The sequence below is a fragment of the Grammomys surdaster genome, unplaced genomic scaffold, assembly GCF_004785775.1.
Source record: "Grammomys surdaster isolate TR1022 unplaced genomic scaffold, NIH_TR_1.0 257, whole genome shotgun sequence".
In the NCBI taxonomy this organism is placed as follows: Eukaryota; Metazoa; Chordata; class Mammalia; order Rodentia; family Muridae; genus Grammomys; species Grammomys surdaster.
The window spans coordinates 609,854-628,012 of record NW_021604698.1 but is presented as its reverse complement, the minus strand read 5'-3'; positions in this window follow the sequence as shown (position 1 = coordinate 628,012).

Below are 18,159 nucleotides of genomic sequence, written 5' to 3'. Positions count from 1 at the left end.
AGTGAGTATTCTCAATATTCTGTTAATATTTTATTTGCTATTGACTAAGCAAGGCTGTCTTTCCCTAATGTTTCACAGAGGAAATATGTAGAAACTGAAATTCGTTATAGCCTTTTCAGAGGTTATTTGTATAAGCAACCATTTTCAAAGTCAAAGATATTGCAAACTGGCACTTTAAGAACCAACTTGATGTCCAATGTTTGTTTGTTTGTTTTGGATTGGTTTTCTGTAAAATTTCAGAATTCATTTTGAAGAATTATTGTTGCATGCTCACTAGTTGTGACTCATAATAACACTTATATATGATTCTGTTACATCTAGCAGCAAAGGCCCATTGAGAGAAAACAATTATTTCTTTCTGATCAACAGAATGGAATCTCTCTGGTTAGGGATGACAATTAACATTCCAGTCAGACAGATTCATCAGTTGGCTTAAAACCAACCCCCAGAAATGCTGGTCCTTTCTAACCCATGCTAAAGAAAGGAGAGAACTAAAACTTTCCTAGAGTATCTGCTCTCTGTGCTGTGGCTATTTAACTGTGTTCTGTATGGTATACCTACGTCTTTTCATCACAATTCACAAAGCAGCAGCTTTCTTTTTTCTCTCTCGTTTCCTTCTGTGACATGCCTACTACAGGCTCCATGTGCTGTTTCACTGCCCTGGATCTTTACCATTTCTCTGATTATTGTGTTTTATAAAAAGATAGGAACTAGAGATATGTTTGGTCAAGGCATAGTGTGGTGTGGGGGAAGGGGGTGCCTCTGCAGGCCCATGCTGAGGCATCCATTTCCCCTGAGGGACTACCCACACGATGGTATAGTATAGAATAGAGTTTATTCAGGGCATAGGGAGGGAAGTTGAGAGAAAGGCAGAGAGACAGAGAGACAGAGAAAGAGACAGAGACAGACAGAGTAGAGGGGTAGAGGCTAGCCATGCGCATATGGAGACAGTGGGGGAGGGGGATGGGGAGAGAGGGTAAGGAGAGGAAGCAATAACAAGAGAACAAGAAAGAAAAGAGAAAACAAGCAGCCCCTTTTATACTAAGTCAGGCACACCTGGCTGTTGCAAGTAACTGTGGGTGGGAACCAAAACTAAATGCCAGCATTTCCCCGTTTTGGTTTAATTAAAAAGAAAAAATTAGAAAGAGGTGATGGTGGAGCAGGGATATGGTCATCATGATCTTCAGCTACTTCCTGCTAACTTTGAGATGACTTATCTCTGGGAAACCTAAGAAAATGGTTATGGGGATGTTGGTCTAGTCTTGGGAGAGTTGGTTGTTTCCTTGTCACCCAGGGTCTGTGGAAGGATCTATGGATAGATAGAAAGCCACAGGTCCAGTCAAAGTGTCTGTGTCTATGAGAGTAGACTGGTGTATCTGTGGGTTGCTTCTCTGGAGTATTTGTAGGTTGCTTCCTGGGTGGAGTGAGAGAAAGAAAAACCATGTATTGGATAGCTGGAAATATGGCAATGCTCTGGGACCAGTTGCAATGAGAAAAAATGAGATAAAAATATAATGTATAAAAAATGTTAAATATATAAATATAAAATAAATTAGAAGGGAAAATGTTAGGTGTCAGGACCTTAATTTTTTTTCAAATTAGACAAATTTCGGTAATAATCACTTAAATGCATCCTAATAAATGTACATGAGTTCTCTAATAAAGTGGCAAATGTTCCACACTTCTATCCACCTTGGGTTTTATACTCCATGTATAGCAGAAAGCATCACTGCATGTTGGATGACAGATACTTCTCATACACATTGCAAAGAACTGGGTCTTCCTTATATGAATCATTGCCTTAAGGACCGTTTCTGAATGACTGTTAAATTTACCCTTCTCACAAAACATGTTAAAGCTTCCCAGAATCAGCCCTGATAAATTCCTTAAGTTTTCTAAGTCTGAGTTAGATAAAAACATGAAAGGATTTTCTAAGAATCCATGTGATTTATGCATTGAAAAGGCAAAAATAAAATCTAAACCTATCATAACCTTGATAAAACATAAAATCTAAACCTATCACAAGCATACTAACTAACTTGCCAGAAAAGGCTAAGCCTGGATAATCATTGAAATATAGGCAGAAATAAAAAGAAGAAATCACAATTTTGAAGGAAGATGCATTGACTGATTCAAAAACTCTTATATTTATCCAGTTAATTAATTCAGATAATCATCTCCAATGAACATCTAGCAGGAAACACAAGCCAGTCTTACACTACAGAATGTAGATTTACCCAAAGCCTTTATATGTTTGTATCCGTGAGATTCTGTTGAGCATAATATCAGGTTATATAAAGTTACCTCCATTTTAAATTCATTTCTTCTATAGATATTATTATTTTTTACTTAACAAATTGTGGGGATCTGAGAGCAGGAATGCTTCAGAGAAGCTATACTTGGTGATTTTCTTTCAGTTTTTCAAAGTATTTTTAGTGTTTTTCATAATGTCATTAGATATAGCTGAAAATATGAAATACTTTATTTTGATTGAGAATGATTGTCAAAGTTTATAAAATATAAAACTTAAAATAAAACAAATTTCACAAGAGTAAAAATAGTAAATTTATGCTGAAGGAACATGTAGCAGCTCTATGCTCCTGTCTTTCTGTTATTCCCACTGAATTAATTTGGTTGGTAATTTTTCTTGCTTAACAACTTAGAAGGAAAGGACACAATGGTCCAAGTAACTGTAAGGAGAAAAAACAAACAAACAAACAATCAAATCTATCCCTGGCTGTTCTTTCACTGAACTTGCACCATGCATTGACATGCTTTTTTTGATTTAAGATACATATTTTCTATCTTCATTTTCTGAATCAGAGTCTGTGGGAAAAAGACTCATAACCAGTAATTGTAGTTTGTTTGAGTCATTGAAATATCATTTCCCACATAAAGGGAACTGCTGCTTTTAAGATTTCTGGCCAAGAAATCAATGAAAAGGACCTACAAGCAAATGGATAGCCTGGTTCTTTCTTTTTTCAATAAAGAAAAATGTCTTTAATAGTAGCATGCATCTTAAAGAAGCTTAAGAAATACCACCTGCTAAAAAATTGTGGATCTACTAATGTTTCTTTTAATGTACTTAGATCTCATAATTACATACACTATGAAGTATCATGGAAAGTTTCTCTTATGTATGCATTTATTAAATCCAAGTCCCAGTAATTGCATATATCTCTTTGGAAATTTACTGTTTATGGTAGAAGCTTTTAAGCTCTTTCCAGATTTTGAAACGCACAGTTTATTATTACCTATAGTCACCCTGCCAGGCTTTGTTAACATCTGTTTGCTCCTAAAAGTATTCACATGGATCTTTTTAAAATCAACTGCAGCCACACTGAATTCACTGAGGCTGATGTGAGTACCGGATACACATAGCTTTATTGTCTTTCTTCAGATGAAAGACAACACTGAAATCTGTTAATGAATTTCTTAATGAATACAACTGAATTACCTTAACTTTTTCATCTTCTGTGTGTCTTTTATAGATTCTGTTAATACAAGTGTGAGTGTGTGAATATGTATGTGTGTGTGAATAATAATTATGTCATTCTCTCCTCCCCTTTCTGGCCACCAACTAAAACAATGTAATTTTATTATTTTGTTCAGTCAAGTGTCTTTCACTTCTATTGTCTGTTTTCAGTCATTCTATGTTTCATATCTTTTGTAGTACAAAAATCCCTAAAACAGTTAAAAAAGACAATAGATTAAAAAATTAACGTCTTAGTTTACAGCTATGAATTAGGTTTGAATTAAAAGGAGGTAAAATTGAGGGAAAAATCAGTTAGTCTACAAAGATCCATTTAATCAAAATGAAGACATGCTTCAAAATGAAACAAAATGGAATTTCTTCTCATGAGAGTCACAGAAAAGAACCTGAGCATTTGGAAGAGTCCAGAATTGGAAACTCTTCTGAACCGAATTCATTATCTTTATCTGTATTTATAGGATCATACCTGGTTATGTTGTTGTCTTACCTCAAGGTGTAATCTGATGGTCTGGGTAACAGTATATAGTTATGCATGAGTGACCACTGCTCAGTAAAACCAGTAACAAAAAAAGACGTAATTCTCCTGCTGGGAAACCTGGCAAGCATTTGTTTTGTGAATGAGAGGATAAGGAGTGAGTGGCATCTATTCTCCAAAAGAAGAACAAAAAACATTCCAGGAGAATAGAGATGAAAGACAAAGGAATGTTCAATATATTCCCACTGTTGTTCCTGGAACTTACAAGCTTCAAAGAACAGCAGTAATAACTGCCCACTTTCATAAATATTGTTGGTGAGTTTCTCTGTCTTAATGTGTCATGGTTTGGTAAGAAGCAGAGACTTGGTTAAAACAGATGGTACTGCTTAAACAAAGGCTCTGCAGATGGGCGGCACAGTGAGAACCTACATATTTAGGCTCATGACACAAATCTAAATTAATCATTTAGTCAAAAAACACTTAACACCACATTTATCTAAGCAGTGTGGCAATATGGTATATAACAGCACAATGGAAAATAAAGGGGGAGAGAAAGAGAGACTCCTGTCACCACAGCCATGTCCTGAGAAGATGTGTCACCCATCAGAACAGTAAGCCACATAGAAAGACAAGCACAATAAAATAAGATTAAGGAAGTTCACAGAGAATCTGAAGTGAGAAAAAATAAACTCTAGTTGGGGCATACAATTTATTAGCTCCCTTTATATACTTTAATTCCTGGTGGCTGGTGGCTGATATTGAAATCTCCATGTGTTCTGGGTATAATTAAATCCAATTTTAAATGTATTATGTTATACCTTGTGAAAAGTTATTTATAGATAGTTCAGCTTTAGGGAACATGCTGATTCTGTAAATGTAGATCTCAGCACAGAGATGGTAAATACCATTAGCACACAGTCCTGTAAGTACTTCCTTGGCTGTAAAATTCATGTTACTAATAGTAAGCTTTATAGAACCTGACAAGAGGGATAGGAAATGATATTGAGAAACTTAGAAATAAAGTGAATTGTAGGAAATGGACAGAATTTATGTGGACAACATGCTAATTTGCAAAAATTAATTACAAAGACTGAGCTACCAAGGCAGAATCTTCTGGTAGACAGGAATATCATACAGACCTGGTCCTGTGTAAAGCTGAATATCTTCCAGACTGTTACCAATATGAAAGCTGTTTGATCAGTAAAACATGAATTAGCTAAACCATCATTCACCAGGAATGATTGGAAGAAAAGACAACTGGGCAAGAGTAGAGTATTATAGAAAAAAACAGCGATTTTTCTTGAAAACACACAAAATAGTTACACATATCCTTTACAAAGACTTGTACTATAAAATATGAACACTAATATTATTGATTTCTATGAATTATAAGATATTTCTAACATTGAAAAACAAACAAAACAAAGATGGTGGAAGACTTTGAAAATAACCAGAGAAATGAAGCAGGCCCATCTTATGGATGAAAGTCCACATTACATTGGTGTACTCTGATTTCCCTTGACTCCTTTTTAACTTCATGAAGACAAGACTTAAAATGGACATCAAGTGAATTTCTCTGAGTTAAAAAAAAAATGAAATTTCAGTGACAAAGTGTCATTGCTTAAAATGAACAAGACATCTGAAAATAGCTAGACAGAGTAAATAAAAGTGGCTTATATGCTAAGATAGATAGATGATAGATAGATAGATAGATAGATAGATAGATAAATAGATAGATAGATAGATAGATAGATAGATAGATAGATAGATGATGGATAGATGATAGATAGATGATAGATAGATGATAGATAGATAGATAGATAGATAGATAGATAGATAGATAGATGATGGATGGATATATAGAAATACAGATATAGCCAGAAGATTATAGACTGTAACTCAAGTAGTTACTTTGGTAAGAAAAAGTGAACATTGATACTATCACTATAGTGTATCATGAATGTCATAAATGTAACAATGTCAGCCTCAAAAAGTATTAAGTTTTCATTGTTTCAACTCTTGTACCAATATTTAATTTAAATTTTAGACTTTATTAAAAATTTGCAAAGTTCAATTAGTAATACAAATTCATTTTGCTTTTCAATAATTTATATAATTTATGTTTGCTTATATCAATCTCTCTGAATGTAAAGAAATAATAAATTTATAATGTATTTCTTAATTATATCAATGCCAATAGTCATAATCAATATTAGGAACAAACTCTAGTAACCCACAAATTGAAATTCTCAGTGCAAACTGGTAATAATCAAAACCATAAACTTTATTCTTTTAGCTATGAAAAAGAATTAAATACACTTCTATACTAACTGATAAAACAAAAATGATAAACACTTCCTTATTTTTAAGATCATTATACTTTTTTTTTATAAAATACTGTTCCATAAAGGATTCTGATCACATAGTACTTTGGCATATAATATAATAATCATATAGATATTTAATAGTTGACAATTTGGGATTAAACATATGGATAAAATAATATATGATAAAATTAAAATATCAGTTTTACCATGAGTTATCACAGCTCTATAAACAAGGGAGTTTTCTTCAGTGGCAATGCAGCTGTGTTTATGGATGCTATTTAATGGGATAATTACAGTGGGTAATGAGATAATTAGTATCTGTAAAAACTGTTATACAAAGTTCAATAATAATGGAAGAAACAAATGTTGACTTCACCCACAGTGAGATAAATTATACCCAAGTCACTTAAGTGTTTGGAATCTAAGTAGACTCCTGGGAAGGCAAGGAACATCAAATGAAGCTAATAGACTTTCCACTTTTTTCAATGTAGGATGTCCTGTTTGTGGGAGGACTTTATTCACAAATGGTATGAAATCAATAGCTGGTAGTCTTCTGCTTGATACCCTGCCAACTTTTCAGATCTCTCTTGCCTTCATTATCATAAGAAAGTCTCCACATGTACATATTCTTAAAAGCCAATTAAATAGTAAAGATAAAAGTCAAAAAGGATAAAGAAGGAGACTAAGGAGAAATAGTTGTAAGGTAAACTGAAGGAATAAGACAGTAGTTCACAAACACATTGACTATCTCAATAAGTTAAATAGAAATCATAGCAAAATTAGAAAGGTAAGGAGTACTAGAGAGGGGGAGAAAAGGATGCATGTGAAATAAATGTCAAGATGTGGAGTTTTTATCTGTGGAGGATCAATACAGAAAAGTGTGCCTATGTATGGTTTAATAATCAATTAGTTATCATGTTATTATTTATAAAACATATATAATGAATTGCCCCGTCCCGCGGGGCAGCTTTTGTCGCAGGGTCCCTCGGGGAAGGCGAGCCTAATGGGAAGAAACAGGGGAGAAAGAGGCGCGAGACCAAGCAAGGAGAAAGAAGGCACAGAGCCAGCTGAGTCTTGTCAAGGTCTCACTTTATTGCGGAAGCTGCTACAAGATATACTGTGGGGAATGGGAGGAGGGGGTGACCCCTTGGAATATGTGGCAGGGGTTTAGGGAACTGGATTAGGGAACTTGTGGTTGGGTGGGGAATGGAAAACTAAAGTTAGATAAGGGAACATTTGGGTAAGGGGCTTGAGTAAGGGGTTGATTAAGGGGTTGGGAAAGGGGGCAAACTGAACTCTCCGTGGTAAGCCGCAAGCTCTGTGCAAGCATGCTGAGAACAAGGAAGTAACTGTTGTTCTCACGGTGGCAGAGGGCAGGCTGCCCAAGCCAAGTGTTTTTAGCCTCAGGGTATATTTTCCTGGCCCCTGACAATGAATATGAGTGAATATTATACAAATTCATATATAGTTGAAATGAAGTTATATAACTTGGATTTCCAATGCTTTTCCAAAGAGTCATAGACTATCAAACAAACAAACAAAAAAAAATCAGTACTAGGCATGAGAGAAAACAAAACAGAAGCTATTTGTGTCCAAACAGTCCAAAAGCTACCCAAAACACAGTAAGTTATTCCTGTGGTCCTCTGGTGTCAACCAGAAGCTAAAATTAAGAAAGTATTCCTAAAGATGACATGATGTTTGGATGTAGGACTTAGGGAACCTGAGCTCTGTGTGACCTAACAATTTTACAGTACTGAGGTTTCACAGTACTAAGCAATATAATGCAAGCTGACAAAGAACTGGACTTAATACTTGCTCAAAAGGAGAAAAATCATGCCTAGTACTGGAAACCTATCCAACTACCCAGGGCTAGTGAGATCATTAGTCATAGTGAAGATCCTCCTGGTGCCACTTTACTAAACATGCATAATTACTAACTTCATCATAAACACTTCTATCTACTGATATGTGTAGCTTTCAACCTTCATCAAAGAAGTTTCCCTTTTCTGCAGACATAGACCATTACAGAAAATCACAACTGGTCAAGATTCAAAGAATACCTGATAGTGAGGTGACCAGCTACCATGGTTGCATCAATATCACAACTCCAAACCTAAGGCTCAGAAATCACTATGTAAAAGGAGGAAGAAAAATTAGAAGTATCAGAAGACTAGAAAACTGATATGAGATTGCATCTCCTAGAAATGACAGGGAAGCTATACTTCAAACAAGAGAAAACTCAGAAGTGAAAAGGAGGGGAAAACACTAATAGATGTTTACATTTCTAAATTGTGTCAAGTCAAATGAGTCATTCCTTAACTACTTTGTTCCTTTCTACTTTTCTTTCCCTTTCTCCTTGGTGCTTTATTTCTCCTGACTTTTTCAGCTTCTTTCAAACACTTAATTGAGAGTTGCCTTAAATTGTACAAAACAGATGTCAGCAGAACCCTGGGGCAGACAGTAAGACTTTTCTATAATCTTGAACAAAAGTACAAAAAAAGGGGAAGAACAGACAGAATGAAAATCAGCACAAAGCTGTCACTACATGACCTAATGCCTGATGCCTTCAGAAATATTTCCCAGACTCCCCCAGAAGGCATCAACCTCTCAGCTGACTCACTGGATGAAGTGAGCCTAGTCACTGCTCTTTGCTATCTTACTGTTACATTTTAAAAACCCGGGAAAGGCCCCCCTTTTCAGTTCCTGAGGATGACCTTCTAAATGATCATTCAATACTCTCAGACCCTGCAGACCCAAGAGATCATTTTACATCACCCTGAGCTTCTCTTCTGTGCTGTTTTCACTTACAATTTTCCTCAAGTATTTATACATGTAAAGATCAATGTTGTCTACTGAAAGACGGTATTATCATGTTGATTCTGCACTTCAATTTTTTCCATAACTCTGTTTGACTTCTACCTTGTATTGTATCTCATATGCTATTATTTCATCTACTCTTTTACTAATTTTAAGTGGAATTACCTTTTCTACACTCCTGAGTTACTTTGCTTAATCCCCTCATCTGATTCATCTCAGTTTCAATGAGATCTTTACAGAGCTCCAGTTTTGTGTAAATGCTGCCCCTGTTTCCAAGGTTACCTAGCAACCCAATTGCAAGAAGAGACACAAGTAGAGAGAGAAAAGTAGGAATGAAATAAGGCTTTGAAATCTTAAAACCTGGCCCTAGTGATTTCCTCCAGCAAAATCGTATCTCCCAGGCCTCCTCAAACAGCACTAACAACTAAAAAAGAAGTTTCACAATGACAGAGCCTATGGGTAACATTTATATTTCAATCACTACTAAAGTTTTCTCTGTGAAACTTATAGAATACCTATCATGAATTGTTAAAATCATACTATGTAACAAAGTTAAATATTACCTTGTTACACCTCAAACTTAGGACATCATTATCAACTTTTAAATTATATCATTAATTAATTGTATCATGTTCTGTGCCAGAAAATGCTTAGTAGACACTTGCTGTATTCTATATAATGGTTTCTAGGCCCTTCTGCTAGTACCCTAAACCTTAATAATAACTGAGAATTTAGAACTGAGGTAAAAACAATTTAATAGATGAAAAAGCTAATTCACATTATCCACAGAAAAAGCATCAAGGCCTTCATCATAAGCCAATGCGTCTGGACTTCAACTTTAAGTCTAAGTTACACAGCTTTTCTTTTCTGGATTTTATGTTTATAAGAATCATGAAGTCAAAGACTAGGTATACATATTTGTTGTGATTTGAATGTAAAATGTCTTTATAGACTTCTTTTGATCACTTTATCCATAAAATCAAGCTGATTTTTGTTTTGTTTTGTTTTGTTTTGCTTTATGTGAGTCCTGTAGGTTGCAGTGTATATATTCTTAACTGTAGATGTGAAATGAGTGTATGCACATTCATATACAGGTGAAATGTAGATGTTTTTCTTTTTTAATTGCTCTCTACATTTATTATTAAATAGATTCTCTCATAGGATCTGAAGCTCACTGATTCTTCTAGGGTTGACTAAGGGCTTGAGGGATACCTTTGTTTCTGCCAGTACCAGTTTTGTGATTACAGATAAATGTTACCTTGTCTAGATTTTCATTGAACTTCTGGGTAAACAAACGCAAGTCCTCAAGCTTATCATGGTAGCACATTAATTACCTTTCTCTCCGTAGATGCCGATTTGAGAGGTATCAAAATGTTAAGAGGTCAGTGGAAATGAGCTATGAGCTTTTATAATCTTGCTCCATTTCCGCTTGGCTAGCCCTTCTCTCACCTTGGCCATTGAATCTTTACCCCCAGAATGGTCTCTAGTATGTGCTTTTCTGTGTTTCACATCCCCAAGTAGCACAGAAAAAGAGGTTGGACCCCAACACTGATGGGCCTGCTACCGGCTTCTTCCATCTCGGGAGCACATATATGGGGGTTTCTCGAAGAACACTCCTCAATTTTGGTGTACACACTCTAAGCCCCACCCTCCAAGGCCTCTTCTTGGACACAGTTTAGATTCGCCAGTCTTTTGTCCTCATATTTGGATAATCCCTCCTCCTGTGTCTCTAGCTTGGAGGTCTCCCAGGAGTCAAGCTCTGATGCTAACTTACAGAGATCAAAGACAAGGTATGGCCACCAGATATAAAGTGTGTGTTCCTCTGTTGTGAACCAAACTACATCCCCAGTGGCAGAGAGTACTTGCCAAGTCATTTTGGTAGGGTTGTGGGGGTTGCTGAAGCTCAGTGCGGGAAGGAAGAAACACCATAGCCATTTCATGGTTTCTCTGACCTTGCAGAAGGGTGAGTGATCTTGAGCTTGAGGGGTTGCTCAGGTGTCTGACTGCTATCCAATCAGCATCAGGACCAGGTGCTGGACTGAAGTGAGTAATGTGAACCCAGGCAATTACTCTGTCCACTTCCGTGGCGGTGGAGGTGGTCAACAACACTAAGAATGGCCCTTTCCACTTTGCTTCCAAGTTTTCAGCATGATGCCTCTTAACATATACTCAATCTCCAACTTTGTACTTGTGCGGAACCTTTGGGGTACCTGCGTTATACAGGGCACTAAATCTAGGCCACAATTCCTGGACACTGATCTGGAAAACTTGCAACCAAGCCATAAAATCCTTGTCATCCTGAAAAGTAACTCTGGGGGGTCAAGAGCCAGGATCAAGGGAAGGGGGATCCCATACAGGATCCCAAAGGGGTCAGAATAAAATAGTAGGTGGTGTTCTAGGGTTGGACCAGGGCCAGGGGACAGAGCACCACCCAGTTAGTGCCAGTCTCCAAGGACAATTTAGGATTCTGTTCATTCTCTGTACCTGCACTGAGCTCTGGGGATGGTATCCCCAATGGAGCTTCTAATTAGTCCTCAATATCTCTGCCAAGCTCTGACTTATCTTAGAGACAAAAACAGGACCATTGTTCAATCTTGGGTGATCTGAACCTCGGAAGATTTTTCTCTAATATCTTCTTGGCTACCATGGTAGGTCTTTCTTGCTTGGTGAGGAAAGCCTCAACCCATCCGAAGAAAATATCCACAAACACTAGAAGGGATTTGTAACCATATTTCCTGGCTTAACCATGTTTTCCTGGCTCTAGAAAGGCAACAGGCAATTTCAGTACAATTAGCTTCCCAATATACTCCAGTTCGTTCACCCCTAGGTCCTTTGCCCTGTTTACTCTTGGCTGCATAAGCATTCACTTGCTGGCATATCTTACACTGTTCTAATATCTCTCTGGCCCAAAACTTGAGGTTCATTATATACTTTAGCTCCTTTAACTGCTTAGACAAGCTTTTTATCCCCGAAATAAGTCCACATGTGCTTGCTTTCTGGGGAGTATAGATTTTCCTTCTTGTGTTCACCATTGCCCTTCCTTCTCTAGGTAATAATTGGTAGGGTGGCTAGCAATATAGGTCTTTTCTTCTTCCATATAATTTAAGTGAGGCCATCCCTTAGTCCAGCCCCATTCCCCAGCAAGTGTTTCTTGCAGGTCCATAACCAAGATAGGCTCCTGCATAGCCACTTCTGGAACAATTTAATTTGCCTGGTTATTGTCAATGAGTCTCTTCGCTTATGATGTTCTGGGCAATTAATAATATGTACAGTTGCTGGCTTCATCAGAGCATCCAAGAGATTCAAGATTTCCTGCTTGTTTTTTATTTATTTTTCCTCTGATGTAAGCAGTCCTCTCTCTTGATATATAGCCCCGTAAACATGGGCTGTGCCAAAGGCATATCTGCTATCCATGTAGAGATTAATTTTCTTGCCAGCTCCAAGTTCCAAGGCTTTGGTAAGGGCAATTACCTCTGCTGTCTGCATAGACATGCTAGTAGATAAACATTCAGCCCAGATGATATTTGTGTCATCCACCACAGCAGCACTTGCTTACCTCTGACCTTCATGGAGAAAACTCCTCCCATCTGTAAACCAGGTAGCTTTGGCTCCTGAAAGGGGTCGGTGGGAATGGTCTTTTCATTCAAAGGCGAAGTATTCTTGACTTTGGTGTCCCAAGAGTAGGCAGAAGAAAGCATCTTTCAAGTCTAAGGCCATGTACCAAATTCTGGAAGGTGGCAAAGAACTCAACAGAGTGTAGGGGTTAGGCTCAGTAGGTTGGATGTCAGCCACTCTGTGGTTTACTACTCATCTGCTCTGGACTGGGTGGGAATCGTTAGTGCTGAGGTTCTTAACTGTCAGGAGCAGTATGTCCCAGGCTGAACAGCTTTTATGCAACACCCCAAGCTGGAGGAGCCTGGGGATATGTGGCTTAATTCCTTCTCATGCCTCTTGAAACATAGGGTATTGTCTGAGAGACACTGGGGTACCTCATCATCTACTCTGGTAGTCAGAATGTATATGGGCTCTCCTTTTGGGCAAGTTAGATGTGGCCTGTTGGGCAGGAAGTGTATTTAGGCCCCCATCTTGGAGAGTAAGCCTCTCCCCAACAGAGGGTAAGGACAGTCTAGAATGACCAGAAATGAATGTAATACCCAGCCCATCCCTAGGTCCACTGTTCTTGGGGTAGTCCATGAAAACATTTTGGTGCCAGTGGCTCCCAGTCTTTGCTTATTAGGCCCAGTGGCCCTACTCTTTGCAGTATGCACATTGATCTTTTTTGAGAGGTTTTCCATTCCTCCTGTTGGAAGGGATCATTTCTTCCCTACTCTCTCTGACTACAGTGGCCAAGAGTCTATGTAAATTTCTTTCATGTCTTTTTTTCTTTCTTCATCCTTTTTCTTTCTCTTCTTTATTCCTTCTCCTCTTCTGTTTCCCTATTATGGTAAACCTTCTCAGCAACCAGCACTAAATCCCTCAACAACTTATCCTGTAATCTCTTTAGCCTCTGAAGCTTTTTCCAGATATCTCTACTAGCCTAGTCTATAAAAGTCACAGTAGCTTTATGCTCCTTGCTGATGTCATAGGATGTATATTGGCTGAATGCCTCCATGACATTCTCTAGAAAGGCAAAAGGCAACTCATCTGGTCCCTGTCTAACTTCATGTACCTTGATCAAATTTGTGGGCCCCTAGGCAGCTCTTTGAGACCTGCCAACAGAACCTGGTGGTAGATTTTCAGGTGCTCCTTGCCTTCTGCCATATGAAAGTCCTAGTCTGGTCTAATCAGGAGAAACCCACTGTCATTGACAGCCTGGTCAATCAATAGTGCTCCCATTTGATGCCACCAAATGGTGTCTGAGGGAACATTTTTTCTGACATCCTGCATTAGCCTTTCTCACTCTTTGGTCATAAAGAGCACTCTGATGAGTTGTTGGATATCATCCCAGGTAGGCTGATGAGTAAATGAGACAGTCTCAAAGAGATTAATTAACCCCATGGTGTTGCCCGAAAGGGAATGGGTGCTGGGCCTTCCAGTTGTACTAGTCGGCCAAAGAGAAAGGCCAAGATTGCATAGCCTGATTGCCCTTATCATCTTGAGGCCTATATGCCCTCAGAGGGAGAACGACTGTGGTATCAGGGGAGGTGGCTCTCAGACTTTAGGTCCCCATGGTGGGACAGGGATGTTGGGAGTCTCCTCCTACTTCTCCCTTCACTAAAGGAGTATACAATGGCCCTAGTCCCATATGAGGATCCCAGGGCTGGTGCTGCCTCTGATAAGGCTGTGGTGGCAAGCATAGGGAGATATGGAGGTGGAGAGTCTTGGAGCAACAGGTCCGACATTGAAGGGTCTTGGAAGATCGACTTCACAGGTCCAAATCCTGCCTCTTGTGTTTTCCTTTTTCCTGAAGGCCAGAAAAATGAAAGGTGGGTCTTGGGGAAAGAAAGGCTTTTAATACATGGGGTGGGGGGAGGGTCCTCCACTAGATTCTTCCAGGTAAGCATATAGGGCACATGGTTTGGGTGTCCAAGGGAACCTGACCTAAAGACTCTTTCCTCTATTGCTTTGATCACCTGCAAGACAAAGGTCCCTACAGCCAGCAACCCTACTTCAAAGGTGGGCCATTCGGAGGAGCAGAGAGTAACTAACTTGTTCTTCTTTACTACTACTGACAAGTTTTCTCCTCTTTCCCTAATTTCCCTCCAGTGATTAACTAGGATGTTTAATGGGGTAGATTCAGTCTGTCTCATGTTCAAAAATAACATCAGGCCAAGTCTAAGAACACAGACAAAAAATGTCAGTCCAAGTCCAAGAACACAGAGAAAGACAGTCAACAAACAGACAGTTTGCTTCTGCCACAGGTGCAGCAACCAGGTTATACAGACAGTTCGCCTTTCCCACAAGCACAGAAATTAGGTTTTAGCAAGGCTCGGCTAGCTCCTGCTGATACTGTGTTTTGCTGTTTCTAAAAGGAGTAAAGTCCTCCTGATTCCCTGGGAGGAGGGGTGGTTAAGCATCTTCCAGACTCCCAGTGGTCACAGTGTTAAGGCCTGCCACAATTGACCACACCAGACCAGAGACTTTCTAGCAGACACCATGCTCAGGAACCAAAAGTGAAAGCAAAAGACAGAGACAAATATGAGTAGGTGCTGTAAAGTCCATGGAAAATTACCCCTTGACTCCCTCCCTTCCCAGAAAGGTGAGGCCACACAGTCCCAAGAAAAACCACAAGATCCCTCCCTTTTCAAAAAGGGTGAAGATACATGGTTCCAAGAAAAACCTTGGGTTGGGTTATCAGACATATGGAGCTGTCTGACAACAGATAGCTCCCGTTAGAGGGTCCCCCACAGACCATCAATGCCAACTGACCAGTTTATCACCAAAAACACCTGCCCTGTTCAAATTGTATATATGTTTCTGCCCCAGAGTATTCTTGGCTGCTGCTTCTCCTGCATGAGCAAGAAGTCCCAATGCATTGGACTAATTAATTAAATCCTATTGTGACTTCAGCATTTGCCCTCCGTGAGTTTCCTTCTTGGGGTCTTGGTAATGTAGCCTTGCGCTACACATTTGGTTCCCTGACTGGGAACTTTGCCCCTTGTGGAACTTTGAAGATCGGTAAATCAGAGGTCTGATTTTACCAGGTACCACTTTGTGTTTTCTGTGTCTTTCTTTGTGTTTCTGATGCCTGCGGTTTGTCCTTCTCTATCTCAACTGACCTTTGTGTGACCACTCATAGAGGAAGCTGCAGTTAAAGGAACTGAGGAAAGGTCTCAGCGGTAAGCAGATGTGCTAGTAAAGCCATGACAGCAGGGGTTCAGAGAATGCTTTGGTCTCCCCGGGGAGTAACAGGGACCTTGTGTCTGATGTGAGTCGACTGAGGCATTCAGTTATCAGGATTTTTTTACTACTAAGTGTCTTGTTTGTCTTCTGTGATTTTAAACTTGAACTTACACTGATGAGACTCTAAGACATGGGACAGAAATTATCCACCACTCCTTTAAAACTTATGATAGAGCATAAGACCAAACTAAAGGGAAGGGCTCACAATTTATCTATAGATGTCCAAAAAAAGAAGTTGTGGACCCTGCGTTCTTCCGAGTGGTCCTCTATTAATGCTAGCTGGACCCTGGAGGGAACTTTTGATCTCCCCCTTGTGGAGATCTCAAGTTGGCCATCAAGAAGAGAGTTTTTAAAATTCCCTACCAGGTACCTCAAATCGTCTTTGGGAAAACTTAGTTACTGATCCACCCCCTTGAGTGTGTTCCTTTTCTTCTTAGTAGGGCCCTTGCCCTGAAAACTCAGCCAGAGTCATTGGCTGCTTCAGCCAAAAAGATGGAGGTTCATCAGGACGAAGGGATGGTGGAACTCCTTCTCTTAGAACCTCCTCCACACTATCCTCCTGCCTTAGCTCCCAGCTCTCCAAACTGTTGCTCTCCTGCCCCATGCCCTGGGGCCACCAGGTGCCAACAGGAGCCAGGTCATGCAATATTGGCCCTTTTCTATTGCTGATCTCTATAATTGGAAGGCTGAACACCCACCCTTTTCAGACAACCTAAAAGGCCTCATTAACCTTTTTGAATCCATTCTCTTCATCCACCAGCCCACATGGGATGATTGCCAACAACTCTTGAAAGTCCTCTTTACTACCAAGGAAAAAGATCATATTCTCCTTGAGGCCTGAAAGAATGTCCCAGGGAGTCAATGGGGCCCCTACCTTGAACCCTTCGGACATGGATGAAGGGTTCCCTCTCCAGAGACCTGATTGGGATTTCAACTCTGCCAGAGGTAAGGAATACCTTAAGGTCTAATGCCAGGCTCTGTTAGTAGGTCTCAAGTGTGCCACCAAGTGACTCACTAATTTGACCAAGGCAAGAGAAGTCAGGCAGGCCTCTGATGAGTCACCCTCAGTCTTTCTAGAACGACTCATGAGGACATTTAAAGAGTACACCTCATATGACCCTTCTGTGGAGGAGCACAAGGCCATGGTAACTATGGCCTTCATAGATCAGGCTGCTAGGAATATCAGAAGAAAACTACAGAAAATAGAGGGATTGCAAGATAAATCCCTGAGGGAATTTGTGCAAGCAACAGAGAAAGTATTCCATAATAGAAAAACAGATGATGAAGAAGAAAGAAAACAGAAAGAAGCAGAGGCTAGGGAACTACAGAAAGAAAAGTGCCAGGATAGAAAACTACAAAAGATCCTAGCTACAGTGGTAAGGGAGAGTAGGGGGAGATTTGAGCCACAATCACCCACTAGGAAACAACGGCCCCCTCTGGAGAAAGACCAATGTGCATACTGTAAAGAGAGTGGCCATTCATCCCAAGAATGTCCTAATTGAAAGAAACGAGGAGAGGAGGATAGATAAAAGGTGACTCCCCTCACCCCAGCCAGAAGATCCTGGACTTGGGAGATGAAAGTGAATAGGGGAGATGGAGTTTGGAGCCCCTCCCTGAACCTAGGGTAACCTTAAAAGTGGAGAAGAAACCTACTTAATTTTTGGCAGGGGGCTCTGCACTCTGCCTCCTCCACACAGAGAGACCATTGTCTAAAAAAAAGTCCTGAGTCCAAGGGGCCACAGGATCTAGACAATATTCTTAACTATCCTAGTTGATCTGGGGGTGGGCTGGGTATCCCACTCATTCATGGTCATCCCAGAATGCCTCTACCCTCTCCTGGGTTGTGATCTACTTACCAAAATGAGTGCCCAAATATATTTCCTTCCAGAAGACCTGACTATCTGGGGCCCAAGAGGAAAGCCTTTACAGGTATTGACAGTCAGATTAGAAGATGAATACAAGTTATTTGAGACGAATCAAGAAAAGCCTTTGAACATAGATTGATGGCTCCAAAATTTTCCTCAAGCATAGGCTGAGATAGGTTGGATGGGAAAAGCTACACAACAGCCTCCCATTCATGTGGAATTAAAATCCACAGCCATCCTGATATCAATGTTCCAGGATCCGATGCCCTATCCTATCCTTATCCTATGGGAATAAGACCACACATCAATAGGCTCTTGGATTTGAGGATCCTCTGAGAA